The 21,784-nt window shown below is 41.2% G+C and overlaps 1 long non-coding RNA gene across 1 annotated transcript in view; it reads right to left on the bottom strand.

Annotated features, from left to right (window-relative positions):
* Positions 1-21,784, bottom strand: part of LOC139169994 (uncharacterized) — a 68,911-nt gene that overhangs the window by 43,274 nt on the left and 3,853 nt on the right. The window contains exon 2 of the long non-coding RNA XR_011559559.1: positions 20,732-20,803. This is a non-coding gene — a long non-coding RNA (uncharacterized lncRNA). The remainder of the gene's footprint in view (positions 1-20,731; positions 20,804-21,784) is intronic.

Here is a 21,784-nt window from a genome sequence, read left to right as displayed (position 1 = left end):
TCAGCTGCCCCCCTCCCTCTTGGTGGGATGTAGTGTTACAGAAAAGAGAATAGTAGAGGGCGTGGGCTTTAGATTCAAGGCCTCTGAATTCAGTGCATGGATGTATTTGTTTAATTCTCCCCAACTTTCCACATTTGTATCCTTTTGTGTTTATGTAATGAGCCCAAGCTAATTCCCTGCTTCATCCCTCCTCCCACAACACAACACTGAGGCATCTGTAGTACGTTTTATATCCAGTGGCAAAGCTTTAAGGAGTTGCCCAGAGTCCTTCAGGAATTGGGTGGCATGTACCATATTTTTTGGAGTACAAAATGCACAGGAGCATAAAACGAACGTCAGTTTTGGGGGAAGAAAATTGGGAAAAGAATCTGCTTACCAGGTATTCACCTGGCTAACATCCTTAATCTGGTCACCTTCAGCAGGTTATTTTAGCCCCTGGCTAGGGTTTTTAAAAAAACTATTCAGAGAGAGTACCAATGAAAGAGCCTGCAAGCCAGTAAGAGCTGGGAACATCATGAGCACCTGGTTATGAAAGGAAAGAAACATTTGGAGCACGTAAAGCAATGGGGAAAAAAAGACTTAGGGCTTGGAAAACATTCTTTGCAGAGAGTAACAATGAAAGAGCTTGCAAGCCAGTAAGAGCTGGGAAGATCGTTAGCAGCTAGTTAGGACTGGAAAAAAAGCTACATTCACAGTATAAGACGCACCCAAATTACCAGCCTCTTTTAGGGAGGAAAACGGTGTGTCTTAAACTCTGAAAAATACAGTAAATGTATTTAATAAGTTTAATAAAATAAAAAAAATAAAAGCCCAATCTCTGTGAAATGGGGATAACTGAAGAAAACAGCATATTCCTCAGCCAAATTCGGATCCCCCTCTCACTATTAGTGGAACATTGAGTCTTTGAGATCAGCCAGCAATTCAATGTGTTTAATCTTAAATGGTTTGGGCCAAAGTGAGAGCTAGGTTCCAGTCTAAATGGGCAGCTCTTTGCCTTTTACGAAATGAGAATACGAAGAGTACTAAACATGCCCTCATTTGCATAGATCAGGGAAGAAAGATTAGATTTATCAGCATTTTATAAAGAAATAGATGTCCTTGAAGGGTGGCCTTGGAAAGGAGAGGGCAAGCAGTAGAAGGCAGTCCTATTAATCACCGTCACCGTTTCAAAGGCGGAAGAATAAATAAATAAACACTGCCGCATCATGATCTTGCATTAAAGGGTTATTCTGGGTCACCCCCATATTAAACATAATCATAAGGCTGTCAAAAGCAATGACACCAGGGCGTTCTTTAAAAAAAAAAAGCATACACCCCCCCCAAACTATTTAATGATGCATTGAGATAAAGAAGGGAAGGCGGTGGAGGATTTATGGACAACCTATGTGGCTAAATCTGGCCTTGGACTTGACCTTTGTCTGACGAAATGGGTTTATTTGGTGCTGAAACATCCTCTCCAAGTTGGAGGTGTCTTGGGCTGCAATTTTACAGAAATTTCTGCCAGTACAATAGGTGGCCAGACTGACAAGCAGGTGTGGAAGGTGCAATCTCAACACACACATATAAATACAACATGGTGAGGGTGTGTGGGTGTGTATGTGACAGAAAGAAAGAGAGAGAGACAGAATGTATATCTCTCTCTCTTTATCTCTGTCTTCCTGTTCTATCTATCGTTCGATTGTTCAATCAATCTATTATTGATCTATCTATCTATCTATCTATCTATCTATCTATCTATCTAATTAACTATTTATCATCTACCTATCTATCTATCCATCCATCCATCCATCCATCCATCCATCCATCCATCCATCCAATTATAACATGAGCAGAGATGGACAGACTGATGTTAGAATTAAAGGATAAATTGGATACAGATTAGTTTGAAACCTGGAACAAACTGTATAACTGGATAGAGGTGAGAACCAAGATGAAAGGGTTGAAAGTATGAAGGAGAAATTTTAAATTAACTGAAACTGAAATAGATATTGAAAAATGAATTTTAGGGGTGGGGAAGGGAATAACCAATATAATGCATATACTGAATGGACCATCATGTGCCTTTTTCTTTCTGTTATCCATCTGTATTGTGTCCCATTGTTTTGTATATGTTATGGTTTTTTTAAATATTTTATAAATAAAAAACTTTTGAGTAATAATAAAAAAGGTCTGTGAGGTGAGTTGGGCCGGATGTCCAGCGCAAAGTGACTCAGCCGACTTTCATGTTTAAACAGGACCAGAACTCACAGCCTTCTGGTTTTTAGCTTAGCATCTTGACCAATCGATCAAATTGGCTGTATTTCTGGACAAACTAGGAGAGAGAGCAAATCCATGCGCTCTGTGGATGCAATCAGAGCCCATCTGCTGGCCAGGGCTCTCCTCAGTTGGCAATAGGTGAGATTAAGTCTCATGTATTCATTCCTTTGCATAAAGACCAAATGTTGAGATTTTTGCGGTGAACAGTTGTTTTTAGTGGCCCCAGAAAACATCTTTGTGGTTGAGTGGGTCAGCAGCTTTGGCTCTCAAAATAAAAGGGGAGTCAGGAGACTCCAATGAAATAAAAAGTCTAATCAAGATTCTGGAAGAGAAGCAGCTAAACGGAAGTTTCCCACCTTGTTTTGTAACATTGCCTGCTTCACAGGGAAATCTGGGTGCAGGAGGAAGACATTATGTGCTTTTGTAGACCACACCTACAAAAAGATATTGACAAAATTGAACGGGTCCAAAGACGGGCTACAAGAACGGTGGAAGGTCTTCAGCATAAAACTTCTCAGGAAAGACTTAACATCTAGTCTAGAGGACAGAAGGGAAAGGGGGGACATGATCGAAACATTGAAGGGTTAAATAAGGTCCAGGAGGGAAGTGTTTTCAATAGGAAAGTGAACACAGGAACAAGGGGGCACAATCTGAGGTGAGTTGGGGAAAAGATCAGAAGCAACATCAGAAAATATTATTTGACTGAGCGAGTAGTAGATGCTTGGAACAAACCTCCAGCAGACGTGGTTGATAAATCCACAGGAACTGAATTTAAACCTGCTTGGGATGAACATATATCCATTGTAAGATAAAATACAGGAAACAGTATAAGGGCAGACTAGATGGACCAGGAGGTCTTTTTCTGCCGTCAGTCTTCTATGTTTCTGTGTTTCTCCCTGGCTTGAAAATATTTAAAAGTCTTGATTTGTGGTGAATCTACTTTGGAGTGAATAAGGCTCCCAAATGAATTCTATAGTCGCACGAGATTACCAATGTTTTCTTTAGTGAAATTTCATCCCTCAGCTGTTTATTTAATTAAATGAAATTCATTTTTTTGGTAAGTCCCATGTTACATTGTTGTATTTCCTTTGCTTTCATCTGAAATGAGGCAGGGCAGCTTGTAATGTAGTCTACGGCAGCTTCTTTGCATCAAACTAGCCACGTCCAGTTCCTGCAACCGTTCTTCATATGTTTTAGCCTCCAGTCCCATAATCCTCTTTGTTGCTCTTCTCTGCACTCTTTCTAGAGCAATGGTTCTCAACCTTTCTAACGTTGTGACCCTTAATACAGTTTCCCATGTTGTGGTGACCCCCAACCATAAGTCTAGGGCCAATTCTCCCAACAGAGCTTGAAGCTGATTGGCAGGAAGGTCAGAGGGACACCCCCACTGTAAACTCCTGATTGGTCGGATTGTAAAAATATGCTCCAAGGCGCCAGAATAGAAGCTTTAATAACACCAGGGGAAATTTGTCTTTTCTTGTGGTCTTAGGTGACCCCTGTGAAACGGTCGTTCGACCCCCAAAAGGGTCCCGACCCCCAGGTTGAGAACCACTGTTCTAGAGTCTCAACGTCTTTTTAAATATTTTGGATACATTTCGACTGGCTATACCTTCCACTGCCCATGTTTCTCTTCCCAATCACCCCTGGAAATTCCATCTGATCTATTCATGGAAACAGAATATAAAACAACGTTTCTCAACTTTAAGTGTTGTGGACCAACTGTCTCAAGGAATTCTGGGAATTGAAATCCACATGTCTTTAAGTTGTCAAAGAAAATAAATTAATAATAGTTAATAAACCCTGATGTAAAGAGTCTTCAAACGATTTTTGATCTTGGAGAACTCAGTGTTGAAGGGACTTGATTTGCGCGAACTTGGACTCAAGTGAGAATCTGGAATGACCTGTCGGATTTCACACTTTGTCAAGGATTCTGCTTTGCAGTTCTCAGTTCAAAGCCTCCAACTTTCGGTGGAAACGTTTCTCTGACGGGCGCTTATTTCGATTGCACATTCCTAAATATCTGTTTGAATCCGAATTTTTGAAAAACACTTCAGAATCAAGTTGAAAAGCAGAACAGAAACAACTGAAGGGTGAATTCATGCAAAACGGACGGAATATAAAGAAACCGGCCGCCTAGTTCGGAATGAACAATGAATCAATTTATTACGTTTAGAACTCCAACATTAATAGAAACAAATGGGACCCATTAGCTTTTATGTTTAATTCATTATATAAAATGTGTGTGTGTGTGTGTGTGTGTGTGTGTGTGTGTAACATATTTTTACTGATAATTAAATGGAAGGGAGACTAGTATAGATCTATTTCAAGCTTATTTGCTCTCATCAGCCAGCCATAGCCTTACTAAGATTTGAATCTGTAGCCTCTGCCTTGGAAATAAAATAAATAAATTATTTCAATTACTTTAATGTATTTTTTTTAAGTAGCTCTCTTGATAATAAAGCATACACCTTGGGATTTAATCTATTTATTGAAAACGTTGATATGTCCCACCTTTCTACCTAACAATTTCAATGCAATTACATTCCAGAAGAAAACAGATTATGAGAAAATCCATATGAATTGAAGAGCAACTGTCTAAAAGCAGTCTATTAATAAATTAGGTGCTGCCTTAAATTAGAAATACGGTATCGATTGCATGGACACCTGCAGGCTCGGTGTGGAAGAATAACAAGTGGGATGATGTTAACATGCAAAAGACACAACGTTCCAAATGTCAATGCAGTGATGTTGTGGGAAAGGCCTCATTTTGCCATCCTTGTAGCTCATGACGGATGCTGTTTGTTAGTTCGAAAAGACAACGAGAGAGGCCTCAACTGGTCTCATACATCAGGGGCCCTCGAACAGCCGGGGTGGCGCAGCAGGTAGAGTGCAGTACTGCAGGCCACTGAAGCTGACTGTGGATCTGCAGGTCAGTGGTTCAAATCTCATCACCAGCTCAAGGGACATGGGGGATGGTGCTTTGGAAGGCCAAAAATGATGGTATTCAGCCTATAAGACGCTCCGACATTTCCACCCTCTTTTGGGGGGGGGGAAGGTGCATCTTATACTCTGAAAAATACGGTGGGTCACTGCGGGCTGGCCAGGCCTATCTGATTGTCGGAGCAAACCGATTTGTCCCACCTGATAGTCAGCGCATCCGCTTCATCCAAACCAGTCAGAACTGGTAAAATTCCACCTCTAGTTTTATATTTGCACTTGGAATCCATTTAAAGTGTGAAAGACCTGTTCATGTGGGCTTGATTACTAACAAGCATTTATACTGGTGGGTTCTCTTTAATTCTTCAGTTCGCTGATACATTTTAATTGGGTTTCTGGGTTTTGATTAGAGTATGTGATTATGTTTTATACCCACTTCAGTTGTTGCTTTGGGGACAAAGAAGAAAACACACTTTGTATGTTAATTAAAACAATTGCAACCACCAATGATCTTAGAGAACCATTTCCTCCTCACACTAAAATATACTGAGAGACCTTATGGAGTCTGGGGTGCAAGTCCTACTCTAAAGTTCAGCTGAATAAATATCAGCAAGAACACGGTAATTTTCCCAGGAACCGAATAAACAGCCACTTCCTGTTCTTTTTCCTTAATTTTCTTTTCGGGGTCTTTTTGAAGCACAAGTTTTGCTTCCAGCAAATTGTCGCTATAAAAAAAAATGTATTTCAGAACAAAATTACTTCTGCTCTGTCCTTATGATCCCATATTAGCTGAGATTTTAAGTAGTACATAAAAACAAACAAACCAAGGGATTGCTTTTTAAACATTGTGCCTTTTAAGGGTAATTGTGCATTTGACTGCATGCAGGGGTTTTTATATAGAAATGCGGATGGGAAAGGGAGCCAAAGAGAATGTATTTTAGCAGCAAGCAACGCAAGAGGTTTCTGGACGCAGTGATGCCATATAAGTGTTGGGCTTCTGTTTCTAAAAGGGGAAAATAAAATTGCTCCATATTGGTCCTCCCCAAACTGATGACCTCAAGATACACTGAAATACTATTTCCATTCAGACAAATAGAATAGAATATTAGACTTGAAAGGGACCTTGGAAGTCTTCTAGTCCAACCCCTGTTTAGGTAGGAAACCCTACTTCACTTTAGACAGAGGTTATGCAGCATCTTCTTAGCATCTTCTCTTGTGTTCTGTTCTATTCTAAACAGTGGCACAGTTTGCCTTCAGAAGTTGTGGAAAAGACGGGACAACCGTTTCTCTGAAATGGTGGAAGGATCTCATGTCTGAGCGAGGGGCTGGGTTAGGAGACCTTCAAGATCACTCCCAACTCTGTTATTTTGTTAATATTCTTTTTTTTTTTGCTTATCTTATTTGATAATCTTTATTAAGTTGTTGAGTTAAAAACAAACAACCTATAAACAAGATGTACAAAAATACATGAAATATAAACAAATAAGGTAAATACCAACCACTTTTACAACTATTTTATTTCCAGATATATTCGCACTTCACAATATTACTTCTTCTAGCTTTACACACACATATATACACACACACATATACCTATACTCAGGGATGGGCTACCAAAATTCTTACTACCACCCTGTGGCCGTGGGCTTATGCATTTTGTTTCAACATCTTTCAGTGCAAATTGGTGGCTCTGGGGTGGAGCTCCAAATTTTGCTACCGGAACTGCGTTGCTGACCATTCCCGTAGTAGCCCATCACTGTCTATACTTCTCTATCCTAAATCTATATCATTTACTATTTTCATGAACTTTGTTGGTCACATTTTAACAATTTTTCCTGTTTGTTTATTTGACTTGTTTGTATTATCTCTTCTAATTTGTAGCCACTTGTAAAAATTTTCCCATACTATATATATAAAAAAATCTCCTTGTTTATTTTGCAATTCTTGTTTTGCCAGCCTGGTAATTTCAGCACAATCTGTTAATTTATTAATTATCATGTTATCTAAAGGAAAGTTTTGATCTTTCCAGCTATTCTTATTTCCAAACCCAGGTATGTGAAATTCAGACACATCTCTGCTTCTATTTTCCTTTGGTCTTTGAACCTAATCTTTGAACTGAGTCTACAAAAAACAACACTTTACACTTATGTAGCTGGTTATATTTATGGCAGAAAGTCTGCAACCACTTTGAAGCCCCTTTTTTTGAATTAGAAAAAAACCCTTAGAAACTATTTGATTGATTTTCCTCTTAATATTTATAGACCGTTTCTATTTTATGCTCCTTCTTCCACTACACCATCTGACATTATTTTTCTTGAGCTTTATGTGAGTGCTATGCATTATAGATTAAATTGTATATAATTTGAGCTTCAACGTGTTGATATTAAATCATGTGATAATAGTTTATCCAAAGTCCTTTCATCGGTTTGAAAAATGAAAATGACTCAACGATTTGGAACACTTCTTCCATCCCGTAAACAAGGCGGTCATGTTTTAATTCTGCCCTGACTCTAACTGCTCTGCTGGTTCTTTCTCTCGCCGTTTTCCATGGATTATATCAATGACTGTTATACATTAGGCAGGAACAATATTTTGGCAAAAATGAAGCAAGGCTGGTTCTGTTGGTCCTTAGCTGGGAGTCTGATCTACCAAAAGGTTTGCGGTTGTAGATTTGACTGGGAGGAAAAAAAATAATGACCAATTATCTACAGAGATTCTCAATTATCCAGGTCATGGTTGTTATAAATGTGCTGTTTTCCAAAAGGCAACTAGACTTTCTTGGGTTGTTTCCCTTGAAAATGTTTTGCTTCTCACCCAAGAAGCTTCTTCAGTTCTGACTGAATGGTGGGGAATGTAACTGCAGACCAGTGCAGTGACCTCTGCGCAGATCAGTACCAGTGAAGGGCTGCAAAAAATGTTACTACAACACACTGTGGGTGTGGCTTGACGATCATGTGACCAGGCGGGAGTGGCTTGACGATCATGTGACCAGGGGATGGCTTAAAGGTCATGTGACTGCCTTAAAGGTGACCAGCTTGACGTCAAGGGTTTGGGTTATTGTTAGGTTTAGGGTGCCTGGGTCTCCTCGCCTCAAAGAGATTCTGTGACTGAACATCCAAAATATACTATTTACTTCTATGTCCATATGCCATATGTGTACACACATATTTGTTGTGGTTAGCTCTGGTCCAGCTCCTGCCCCAAGGAATGTGGAGGTGGAGGTGGGGGAAAGATCAGAAGCAACATGAGAAAATATTACTTTACTGAAAGAGTAGTAGAGGCTTGGAACAAACTTCCAGCAGACGTGGTGGGTAAATCCACAGTAACTGAATTTAAACATGCGCAGAGGGGCAGCATACAAATCGAATAAATTATCATTATCATTATTATGCTTGAGATAAACATAGACCCATCCTGAGATAAAATACGTACAGGAAATAGTATAAGGGCAGACTAGGTGGACCAGGAGGTCTTTTTCTGCCGTCAATCTTCTGTGTTTCTATCACCTGTATTCCAACACGTACGAAGAGATAGAACAATAAAACTCAGAGTTGGAGCATTATTTCACTGGACCACAGATATGTTTTCCTTGCTTGCTGGAAGTCTTCTGAAATTGCCTTTGACCCCCTTGCCCTTCTCCCCAGCCCTCCCTGCCTGCATTACCAATAAATGTATTGATGTGCCCTGGTCAGACCTTGTTTCTCTAGGACAAAATGGAAACCATGATCTATGGCAAAGCTCATCGTGGTTTGTAAAGCATGAAATCAGAGGCACATGACAGAGAAAACAGTTACTGGTGCACAAATTTGAAACTTCAACGAGGCCTTTATTGGTGCTCCCGATCTCTTTACAGGCTGGAGGTATTGTCAGGGCTGACAGGTTTTGTGTTTGACAGGAACCAAAGTGACACCAGTCCCTTGACAAATTTCCCCTTGCACTCGGCAAGAATGAAAGAGACAGGCATGTGAGTTGACAGTGAAAGATCTCAAAAGAGAGACTCTTCATGGACGAGGACACTCAAGCTGCCAACAGTGTGTTCCTCAATTCTAGGTTGATATGGGCCCGTGAGGGTGAACCTATGGCACGGGGGCCACAGGTGGAACGATGGAGCCGTATCTGCTGGCACGCGAGCCACTGCCCTAGCTCAGCTCCAACCTCCTTGTGTGTTCCAGCCAGCTGATTTTGGGCTCACACAGAGGCTCTGGGAGGGCGTTTTTGGCTTCCAGGGAGCCTCCGGGGGGATGGGGGAGGGTGTTATTACCCTTCTCCGGCTCCAGGGAAGCCTTTGGAGCCTGGGCCCACCAGAAGTTGGGAAACAGGCCGTTTCCGGCCTCCAGAGGGCCTCCAGAGGGCCTCCAGGGGGCAGGGGAAGCTGTTTTCGCCCTCCCCAGGCATTGAATTATGAGTCTGGGCACACACGACAGCGCGCCTGCACACTCTTTCGGCACCCAAAGGAAAAAAGGTTCGCCATCACTGATATAGGCTGTCGGTCATCACTGGGCATATATGCACTTATATTTATATGACACAGGCACATAATGTGAACTGATTTATACTCGATCTGTTCTGGATGTGCCCTTGTGAATACAGGTATTGTCCAAAGAATCTTGGCTGCTATGCAGTGAAGGGCTGCACATTTTTTTACTACCACACGATGGGTGTGGCTGATTTTGTGGGTGTGGCTTGCCAGCCATGTGACCAGGTGGGAGTGGCTTGATCATGTGATATGATTTTTCTTCCTGCGCATGCACAGGAGCAAAATTTTGCAAGGAGATGCCCGTGTGTGCGCGTCTCATCCCCTCACGAGATTTCGCTTCCGCACATGCATGGGAAGCAAAATAAAGCCAAACATCTGGGGAAAGAGGTGGTGTGCACAATGGCCCAGCAAAGTTGATACTGCAGCCATCGTGCGCAAATTAGGCGATTGGTAATTGGTTCCTACTGGTACGGTCTAGCAGAGTGGACCGTACCAGTAGGACCCCACTCCCGAATTAGACCCTCTATTCCTAACAGACAAACTCCATTAGACACTACATTGGCTGCCGATTGGTTTCCGGACATAATTCAAAGTGTTGCTTGTGCCCTATAAAGCCCTACATGGCATCGGAAGAGATTACTTGTGGGACCGCCTTCTGCCGCATGAGTCCCAGAGACCGGTGAGGTCCCACAGAGTCGGCCTTTTACCAGGTCCAGTCAGCAGGACCTAGGGGAAGAGCCTTCTCTGTGGGGGCCCCGGCCCTCTGGAATCAGCTCCACCCAGAGATTCATACTGCCCCCCTCACCTTTTGTAAGAGTCTAAGGACTCATTTATGCCACCAGACCTGGGGCCATTAGACTCTAGCCACCTGGCCGACGAATAAGATGTATGTTGATTGATTTTTAATATAATGGAGATTTTAGATTAAATAGGTGGGTTTTATATTAATTGGATTTAGGATTTGTATTGCATTTATATGTTGTAAACATACATATATTGCTTTTATATGTTGTAAACCGCCCTGAGTCCCCGGAGAGGGGTGGCATATAAATCCAATTAATAAATAAATAAATCATAAATAAATAAATATGATATATCCAATAAAACTATTCTTTAAGGAATCTACCGGCCTCAGAGTTTTGTTTACTGTGGGATTATTACTTGGAACCCTGACATTCTGTGCTTCTAAAAAAAAAGTGATATTTTAACTAGGGAAACCTCACTGGGTGCCCGTAACCCAGTGGCAGAGAAAGACGACTTCACGAGGTTCTTTTGAAGCCTGCAGGAAGAAATCTCATACAGATGTATGTGGGTACCACTAAAAGAGCAAGGTAGAAATAGAGCTGGGCCGTTTCCGCTTTATGTATAGTCTGTATGAGATGTATGATTGATTTAAGGGTTTTAAATTGTTTTTAAATATTGGATTTGTAATGTTTTGTGTTGTGAGCCGCCCTGAGTCTTCAGAGAGGGGTAGCATACAAATCTAACAAATAATAATAATAATAATAATAATAATAATAATAATAATAACAACAACAACAACAACAACAATGTAGAATAAATTCTTAAAGTGCCACTTGCTTAGCTCCTCATAGAGAAGCCTGCTAAATAACTGATCCCATCGCGGCAGGTCTCCCACTGCGCATCGTTCCCCCCCTTCGTTCCTGCCATGGGGGGGCTTCCCCGGGTGTCAGTGAGAATGGCTCCAGCAGTAATGAGAGCAAAGATCAATGGTTTTCCCATCCTTCTTAGATTGACTGGATTGGATCACACCTGCCTGATCTAAAAACTCCATGACTGACAACATGTAGAGCCGAGCTTAGGCCTTACCTGTTTCTGATTGAGTTATTGATCTGACTTCAGAGAGCATGACCTGGATTTATCCTTCCACCACTACTTTGGTCCTCTGGTCAAAGAAAGAGGCAGTTAATCAGAGAACAACCCTGCTCACGTGTTTTAAGGAACAAAGCTGCCTTTGATGTCTCACTGCACGGAGGACAGACTTTGGACCACTCCAGGCAAGGAGAGTCTCCATGTGGCTGGTCATTAATATTCTTAGGGGACTTTTTCATTCCAAACCATGGTGTCTCTTGATTTGTTTTGCTGTTCTTCATCAGCTTTTAGCTCCATTCTCCTGCCATCCCAGAGATGGTTTGTTGCCCCTTTCTTCGCTTTGAAAACTCCAATATAGATTTGTATAAAGGAAGGATAAAGTATGTTGCCTTGTGTTCAGTGATTCTCCGCATGGATTTGTTTTCTCTCACAAGTCACCCACTGAATCTACATTTTTGCTGAGTTGTCCACCGAAAACACACTCCTGCTCAACAGTCCCCCCATCTCATCCTTCATTAGCATTTATATGAAGTGGAGACCTTTTCACTTCGATGTTCCTCCCTTTACAATGCTTTACAGGGAGTAATATTTGTCATGGGGATGCGCATTGTTCTAGTTGGGGGAGATGCTCTTGTCTCTTTTGTGGAAGACCCTAGAAATAAGAGCTTACAAATTGACTGCAGGAAATACGACTTCCGCAACAGAGGGATCAATGCCTGGAGTGAACTACCTGACTCTGTGGTTTCTTCCCCAAACCCCAAAAACTTTAACCTTAGACTCTCTCGGTCTCTAAGAGGTCTACAAGAGGTGCTTAGGCATTATTATTATTATTATTATATGCTGTCTTATTATTGCTGTTAGCCGCACCGAGTCTTCGGAGAGGGGTGGCATACAAATCCAATAAATAAACAAAATAAATAAATAAATCACGCCTGCCATCCATGTCTTATTGCCCTCTTGTCCTCATTCATCTGTACCTACTTTGCTTATGTTTATGTTTATACCTATACCTGCTATCTTGTGCATGTTTGACCAATAAATAAATAAGTAAGTACCATATTTTTGGAGTATAAGATGCACCATAGTTTTTGGGGAGGAAAATAGGGAAAAGAATCTGCTTACCAGGTATTCACCTGGCTAGCGTCCTTAGCCAGCACATTATTTTATCTCCTGGTTAGGGCTTTAAAAAAACTTTATTTGGAGAGAGTAACAATGAAAGGGCTTGCAAGCCAGTAAGAGCTGGGAACATCATGAGCACCTGGAAAGAAACATTCAGAGCAAATAGAGCAATGGAAGAAACCCTGCAAAGACTTAGGGCTTGGAAAACATTCTTCGCAGAGAGAAACAATGGAAAAGCCTGCAAGGTAAGAGCTGGGAAGATCGTTAGCACCTAGTTAGGGCTGAGGGAGAAAAAGCTACATTCACCCAAATTATCAGCCTCTTTTAGGGAGGAAACAGGTGTGTCTCATACACTGAAAAATACAGTAGGTAAGTAAGTCAGTAAGTAAGTTTGGACCAGGTTACTTACGGGGGCATCTGCTGCCTGACATGTCCCAGTGGCAGGTTAGGTCCCACAGAGTTGATCTCCTCCAAGTCCCATCAGCTTTACAACGTCGCCTGGCAGGGCCTAGGGGAAGAGCCTTCTCAGTGGTGGCCCTGGCCCTATGGAACCAACTCCCTCCAGAGATTCGTACCGCCCCCACCCTCTCTGCTTTAAAGACCCACCTCTGCCGACAGACTTGAGGCCACTCACTTTAACATCTAGGCCCAGCTGCCAAATGCCCTTGCGTGCATGATTGGATGAAGGTGAGCGACTGGTTTTTAAGAAAGGGGGGTTTCAGGATGTTTTTAGTTTAATATTTCTAGATGTTGTATTTTCTTTTCTTGCTGTGACTTGCCCTGAATCTAAATCTAAAACATTGTATTTGTATGGGGCTACCTTTCAAGAATGTCCGGAAAATACAAATCGTGCAAAAGGCAGCTGTGCGAATCCATGTCTCTCCAACACTCCGCGGTCTGCATTGGCCGCCGATTGGTTTCCGGACACAATTCAAAGTGTTGGTGATGACCTATAAAGCCCTACACGGCATTGCACCAGATTATCTCTGAGACCGCCTTCTGCCGCCTGAGTCCCAGCTACCGATCAGGTCCCACAGAGTTGGCCTTCTCTGGGTCCTCTCAACTAGACAAAATCGCTTGGCGGGCCCCAGGGGAAGAGTCTTCTCTGTGGTGGCCCCAGCCCTCTGGAAAAGAAAGAAAAAGAAAGAAAAAAGGAAATAATGAGAAAGGAAGGAAGGAAGGAAGGAAGGAAGGAAGGAAGGAAGGAAGGAAGGAAGGAAGGAAGGAAGGAAGAAAGAAAGATATTCTGGTTAAACCCCCCCCCCCCCAGACTATTGTGCTTCTTGCTGGGGTGTCTAGAATGGCTTCCAAGGCAGGATGGCTGTTGTCAGGCACCTCACAGCTTCAGCGTGTCAAGATGTTTCTTGTTTCAGCGCAATCCCTCTTGTTCATTAGTTTTAATACTGATGGAAAACAACTTTAAATCACTCTTTGGAGGGATCTGCCGTGAGACAGGCCAGCTGTGTGCCAGATGAAGGAGTTGCACTGACATGTTGGGCGGGCAATATATATACATATCTATATATGCCGCAGAGAGAGATTTAAAGTCACTGGAAAGATAATTACTTTGCACTCTCCGATTAGCCACAGGAAAGAGAGACATTATCTTCTGCTTTCATTAGGAAGACGATGCTCCTCTCAGTCCCACTCAGACCTTCTCGCTGATTCATGTGCCCCAATGTATACGTATGCCATTTTACATGGTTAAGCATTCAGAAATTCAGAGAGGAAAGAAACCCTGCGGGCTCCCAGAAATGGCAAACACTTAATAGGGGAGGAGGTGGAGCTGTGTGTGCAGATAACCTGGTTTTTATCAGGTCAAACTCTTTCTTTCTTTCCTTTTCTTTCTTTCTCTTCCTTCCTTTTTCTTTATTTCTTCCTTCCTTCCTTATTTTTTCTTTCTTTCTTTCTTCCTTCCTTCCCTCCCTCCTTCCTTCCTTCCTCTTCCTTTCTTCCTTTCCTTCCTTATTTTTTCTTTCTTTCTTTCTTCTTTCTTCCTTCCTTCCTTCCTTTCCTTATTTTTTCTTCCTTCCTTCCTTCCTTCAAATTTCTAGGCTGCCCTTCTCCAGGGGACTCAGGGCAGCTTCTATGGCAAAAATTTTGCTTTGCACATGCGCAGGAAGCAAAATCTTGTGAGGGACATGCGCGCGAGAGAGTTCGGCAGGTTTTTTTCCTTCCGCACATGCGCAGAAGCAAAAAATTATCAAAATCTTGCAAGCATGCACGACGTACCCTTACGAGATTTTGCTTGCTGCTCATGCGCAGAAGCAAAAAAAATGCTTGGACACGCATACACACACACAGAAGTGAAGCTATGCACGCAGCCCAACGTTTGCTACCAGCGCAGTGTTCTTATCCGTAACCAATAGCAACCCACTACTGGTTCTGTTCCCTCAGGACACCAGAGAACCCCATCAACACTCCTGATTGGCCAAGACGGGAAGTGCCGCAGAGCAGGACATTCCAGGCTCCCTATTGGCCACAGCGACTGACAGCTGCCTATAAAAGAGCTGTCCAACGCGTCTGAGACTGACTGCACTTCCAGAGCTGTGTTTATGGTTGTGTTGCTGTTGCCTTCCTGTCAACCTGAATCAAGGCTTGTTATTGTTAGCTCTCCGCTCGCCTCTGTTATTGCCACCTCCCCTCGGACATAATAAGCGACATATTACTTTATGACGTAGTGTGACCATTGTGCCTTTCCCCTCAGTCGGCTCAATACGTAACAATGTCTAACTGAGAAAGATTTAAGCCTTCCTTTCTACTGGCTTTTCCGGCAGGCCTGGAATTATTTATTTATTATTATTTATTAATTAGATTTGTATGCCGCCCCTCTCCGAAGACTCGGAGATTAAGATTGATTGTTAGTACGCATGGTTTTTGTTTAATGAGATATGTGATTTTACTGATATTATTTTACTGCTTTTTTTACTCGTATTGCATTTATAACCATTGTAGCCACTCAGAGTCTGTTTTGGAATTGAGCGGCATATAAATGCAATAAATAATAATGATAATGATAATGATAATAATGATAATAGTAATAGTAATAATAGTAGTAGTAGTATAGTATATAATACCCATCATCCATGGGTGAAATTCGGCAGGTTCTGACAGGTTCTGGAGAACTGGTAGCAGAAATTTTGAATAGTTCAGAGAACCGGCAAACGCCACCTCCGCTTGGCGCCAGAGTGGAGCAGGAAGGGGATGGAGATTTTGCCTACCAAGACATGCCCACTGAACCGGTAGGGAAAATTTTTGAATTTCACCCTTGCCATCATCCCCTTGAATAAGAATGAGAAGAAAAGAGAAAAAATGACCCTTAATTTCTACAAATTTTCTGAGAATATTATGTGATGGAACGTAGCTAGTTTTCTAAAGGGTGACTACAGAAACTTGTGCCTTAATTAAAAAAAAAACAGATGAAGAAATGGTTATATTAATTGGATTGTATTGGATTGTTTTTTTTCACTTGTTGTGAGCCGCCCCGAGTCTTCGGAGAGGGGCGGCATACAAATCCAAATAATAAATAAATAAAATAAATATATGTTATTGTATTCATTCAGGCCTATGGATAGTATGTAACATACAATCACTGGCATTGAAAATAAGATTAAGAAAACAACAAACGCAGCAACAACAAAAAACAATAGTGATAATGTTATACAGTAACAATGCCCTGACACATGAGGACATTCTCTAACCCAGTTAAAGTAAACAGCAATCAATTAGAGAACATTATTTGAAGGGATTAAAAATCAAATAAAAGGAAAGAATAAAAAGTTTGTTTATTTGATCAAGGATAAAATAGGTATGTTGTTATCACCTTAATGGAGTTTTTTGCATCAGAACTTAAATGACTTGTTTATAGATAACTGATGAATTATAGAAAAAAGATTATTTTTTTTGTTATACTGTATTTTAAGAGAAGTTACTACATTACTGTTTATATTTGCGATGAAGGGGGAAGCGATTTATTTGTATATTTCTTTTCTTTTCTTTTTTAGCATATTCTCATTTTTTTCTTTTTCATGTTTCTAACTTCCTTTTCTGTACTTTCTGTTTTTCTTTTTTTTCCTCTTTAGTTTGTATTAGTTGCTATTTTTAATTGCAATGCCTACTGAAATTGTTATAAAAATACAATAGAACTGATGCTGGAGATCACTCCCCAACCCCTTTGCACTCTGAAGAAGTGATGTGACTTCTGAAGTTGAAACAATCCCTTCCCCTCATCTGCAGGTTGTTTGTAATCGTGAAATTCTCTCTGCCCGTATTCTTATTGCTGCTTCTGAAGAAGCCATTTCACATCACATCAAACAATTCAAATTGCATTCAAAATTCTCTTGTTGTCTTCATGTGGGGATTATGACCAGGTGAAGTCCTTTCCAGCAGAACGCAATTATTGGTCACCTTCTGTCTCTTTCTTTGTCTTGCTATGGAGTTCACCCATAGACCTTTTTTACAAAGTTATAATCTGAACGCAAAACAATTATCCTAAAACCAGCTAGCGAGAGTGGAGTGGACGGACAAATTTATCTTCCTGGCTGGTCTTTCAAATGGGGAGCATCTATCTTCTCTGACCTCTTGATTACCGAAGCCTTCAAAATATATCCTTGGTCTGTGACACTGTCCTGAGCGCCAGGCTGAGCATTAAATATCACCCGCTGTGATTAATTGGAAGTTAATTAAATCCATCACTGAAACAATGGGGAGGCAATGATCTATGTAATCATTGAAATAGTAGATGAAATGATGTAAGGACCTTCCATCTTGCTTATTGACAGTGATGGAGGAGTGGCAAAACTCCGGTGGCTCAGTCAGGTTTTCCTGCCTGGCCACATCAACCCAGCCAGAGACACAAACTCTGCAATAAGCTGAGCACTGAAGCAAGGCCAGAACCTGCCTATGGTTCAGCATAGGCAACTCAAGGTGTTGGCAATCCTCTATAAAGCTCTTTTTAATGGGTCACAATTAACTATTCTATTGTTATATTGTATTTTATTCAGCTGGTTCGCCCAACACTACTGAACATCCAAAATATACTATTTAATCCTATGTGTATATTCCATATGTGTATATATATATTACACACAGGCACAGAAAAAGATACATTATCTACCATATATACTGTATCTGTATGTACAGACACACACACACTCTCTCTCTCACACACACACAGCTCTTCTAAAACTGCACATTCAACCTCACTGCATTTAGAAAAAACACACCACAAGTCACATCCTAGAACGTGAAATCCAATGGGCCTTGGGAAATCCGAGCAACAAGGAAGCTGGTGGAGGCCACGGGATTCCAACTGAGCTATTCAAAATCTTAAAAGATGATGCAGTGAAAGTGCTGCACTCAATTTGCCGGCAAATTTGGGAAACTCAACAGTGGCCACAGGATTGGAAAAGGTCAGTTTACATTCCAATTGCAAAGAAAGGCGATGCCAAAGAATGGGCAAATCACTGCACGTTTGTTTAGCAGAGGGAAACTGCGCTTGAGTCCAGTTGTTCTGGTGTGCAGGGCTCTGCAGCGACGTTTTGAGAGCAGGAGCTGAAGCAGTTTGTGTCCAGGATGTGAGGGGTCAGTCAATATTTTCACATACAGTGGCACCTCTACCTACAAACACCTCTACTTACGATTTTTTCTAGATAAGAACCAGGTGTTCAGGATTTTTTTGCCTCTTCTCAAGAAACATTTTCCAATTACAAACCCGAATCTCTGAAATTGTAACTGGAAAAGGCAGGGAGAAGCCTCCGTGGGGCCTCTCTGGGAATCTCCTGGGAGGAAACAGGGCCGGAAAAGGCGGGGAAAAGCCTCCGTGGGGCCTCTCTGGGAATCTCCTGGGAGGAAACAGGGCCGGAAAAGGCGGGAAAAAGCCTCCGGTGGGACCTCTCTGGGAATCTCCTGGAAGGAAACAGGGCCAGAAAAGGTGGGGAAAAGCCTCCATGGGGCCTCTCTAGGAATCTCCTGGGAGGAAACAGGGCCTCCACCCTCCCTGTGGTTTCCCCAATCGCACACATTATTTGCTTTTACATTGATCCCTATGGGAAAAATTGCTTCTTCTTACAAACCTTTGTACTTAAGAACGTGGTCATGGAGCAAATTGAGTTCGTAAGTAGAGGGACCACTGTGTTTTATTTTACGGATATACCGAAAGCCACGGTCTTCATCTTATTCTACGGCCAATGTAAGCTTCCTGGCTTTCTGTTTAAGTGTGGCAATGTGCCACTCCCACCCCACATGGCTTCAGGATTGTGCAAATCAGCAAAACTAAACGGGCTCTGTCTGTATTTCGCTGCCTTGCCTTCTCTTCTGAGACAACATTGTGGGATATTCAATTAAGCAAAGTGGCTGCCATCAGTCACATCCTTTGAAAGCATAAATAAAGATATACTTTGGAGTCTTGTGGGACATGCACCACAGGAGAACGCATAGCCTTCAAACTGCCACTTAAGACAATAACTGGGAATCTGGGTGTGCGTTTACTTGGTGGCATCCTAGTGAAAAGAGGATGAGCACAAAGCAAAACCCCAAACAAACCAGAAGACGTGACAGTTTGCCAACATCCACGGAAGTCTGTTAAGCCATCTCCTGCACTCTCTAAAGCCCAGATGCTGAAGAAATATAGGTGAGCCTTAACTTACAACAGTTCACTTAGTTACCGTTGTGAGAGCCACAGAGGATGGGCTTTGTAATCCTTGAAACATGGCTTTTATAACTACTGTCGCAACGGCTAATTCACATGGGTTTTCTTGTATTTTAAATTTGCTCTTTCGATTGCATTGCTAATAATTTCCCATAAACTATAGAATAGAGTAGGGTAGAGTAGGGTAGGGTAGGGTAGGGTAGAGTGGAATGGAATGAAATAGAAGAGAACAGAACAGAATAACAGAGTTGGAAGGGATCTTGGAGATCTTCTAGTTCTCACAACAGATTCAAGCTTAATAGTAACTGCTCCAAACTTGACTGTAAAAAATACGACTTCAGTAACCGAGCTGTTGAAGCGTGGAACTCATTACCGGACTCCATAGTGTCATCCCCAAACCCCCAACACTTTACCCTTAGATTATCTACGGTTGACCTATCCAGATTCCTAAGAGGTCAGTAAGGGGCGAGTACAAGTGCACTAGAGTGCCTTCCGTCCCCTCTCCTATTGCTCTCCTATATCTCCTATACCTTTCTTCTATTCCTATATCTCTTCTTCTGTTCTTTCATTGATATGTTCTATTCCTATATCTTCTCTTCTATTCTTTCATAGATATATTTTTCTATGAGTACATCCTCTATAACCTTCATTATACATTTACTATATGTATACCCAATATAACCCTCATTGTGTAATGGACAAAATCAATCAATCAATCAATAAAAATAAATAGTCCAACTCGAATACACTACCCTACTCTGTGGTTTCATCCCCAACCCCCCCCCCAAATTTTAACCTTAGAAAATTTTTAACCTTAGACGTGTCCACTGTTGACCTCACCCCATTCCTAACAGGTGTGTGAGGGGCATGCATAAGTGTGCCTACTGTCCCTTTCCTAATGTTCCCTTTTACTTTTATACATTTCATGCATTCAAATTATGTATAGACCAATATTTATTTTCTAATACAGGATTTACAAAAGGAATAAATAAAATAAATAAATAAAGGAAACCTATACCACTTCAGAGACAAATGGTGATCCAATTTCTTCTTATAAACTTCCACCGTTGGAGCATTTACAACTTCTGGTTTTTGGTTTTTGTTTTAATAAGCGAGGTACAGTTCCAGTTGGACTAATGTTAACATGAGTTTTCTATTCTAAAATTATCTTTTGACTGATTTTTATAAGTGTAATATGATAAGAGGGAAAAATAAATCTGAAGATTCCTAAGCAACATAGGGAGGAATTATTATTGAAAACAACAGCAAAGATATAAGTAAATTAATGGGAATAATAAGAGCTCAAAAAGTAGGAGCTAACAGTTGTGAGGTGTGTTCTTGCAGATGTTTCAAGAACCTCATTGGTCCTGACTCATTCTAGAGCAGTTTACCACAATGGGGTATGCCTTCAGTCACATGTACTGTAGAAACTATTCAGATAAAAGCCAAATACCACTCACTCATGAAATCTCCAGAAACGCCTCCAAAGGTGAAACTTGGCACGTATGTTTCTCTTGGCTTCTACGTGGACCCTAAGAAAAGATTCAAAATGACCATCAGATCATTAGTATTTCTTATACAATATTAGATTAACACACTCTGATGCTAAGGCGCTAGGTGTTCTACTCTTCCTCCCCACCCGAAAAGAGCTCTGTTTCAACTGCCAGCTGCTTTATATTAACATGCTCTGATGCTAAGGAGTTATACATTCTACATAGATTTTCAAGCTTTAACTATCAATTTATCAAGCCCGATCACATAAATTCATAGCGAAGTGTGGGTATCCAGCTAATAGTTCTAATATAAATTCTCACTCAGATGTATTTAGGGTGATTGTCTTATTTCTTCAGGCTAGAAACCAGTGAGTTCTACTGCCATTTTAGCCATGAAAGTTTAGACTTAGAATAATTTTATTGTCACTTTGAATGTACATTAATCAGCATACATTAAAATAAAGGTTTACTAGGTGACTTTGGGCTAGTCACTCTCTCTCAGGTGACCTCACCTCACAGTGTTTTTATTGCGAGGCATCTAGGAGAAAGAAGGAATATTAGATATGATTGCCATCTTACGTTATTTATAAAAACAATAAAGGAGGGATGAAATAAATAAACATAAATAAATATGTGTTAAATTGTTCCCAGCAGTTGCAAGACCTTGCGGTCCTTAAAATGTCAGCAGCCCTCTTTCATTTGCTCAGGATCTGGTGCATCATTTCAACAAGCCTCGGACTGGGTATTAAGTCCAAGCACTATCAAATGAGGAACAACATTTTCCAGGAAAGAAAGAAGAGAGGCTGGAAAGATTCTTGACATCTCCAAACAGAACCAAACCACGTTTGCTTCGTTTTTCCCTTTGCTCTTTAATAAAGTCACTTTCCGCCACCAACATTCCCACTGAAATTTCTTTTTGCCCTGCACATATTGTGGTTTTTTTGCAAAGCCAGAGAGAAAAAATTCTCTCATTCTCCCAGCTCCATTTATATATATATATATATATATCCATTTTACAAC

Source organism: Erythrolamprus reginae, chromosome 7 (assembly GCF_031021105.1).
Source record: "Erythrolamprus reginae isolate rEryReg1 chromosome 7, rEryReg1.hap1, whole genome shotgun sequence".
NCBI lineage: Eukaryota > Metazoa > Chordata > Lepidosauria > Squamata > Dipsadidae > Erythrolamprus > Erythrolamprus reginae.
This window is presented reverse-complemented; position numbering and strand designations above follow the sequence as displayed.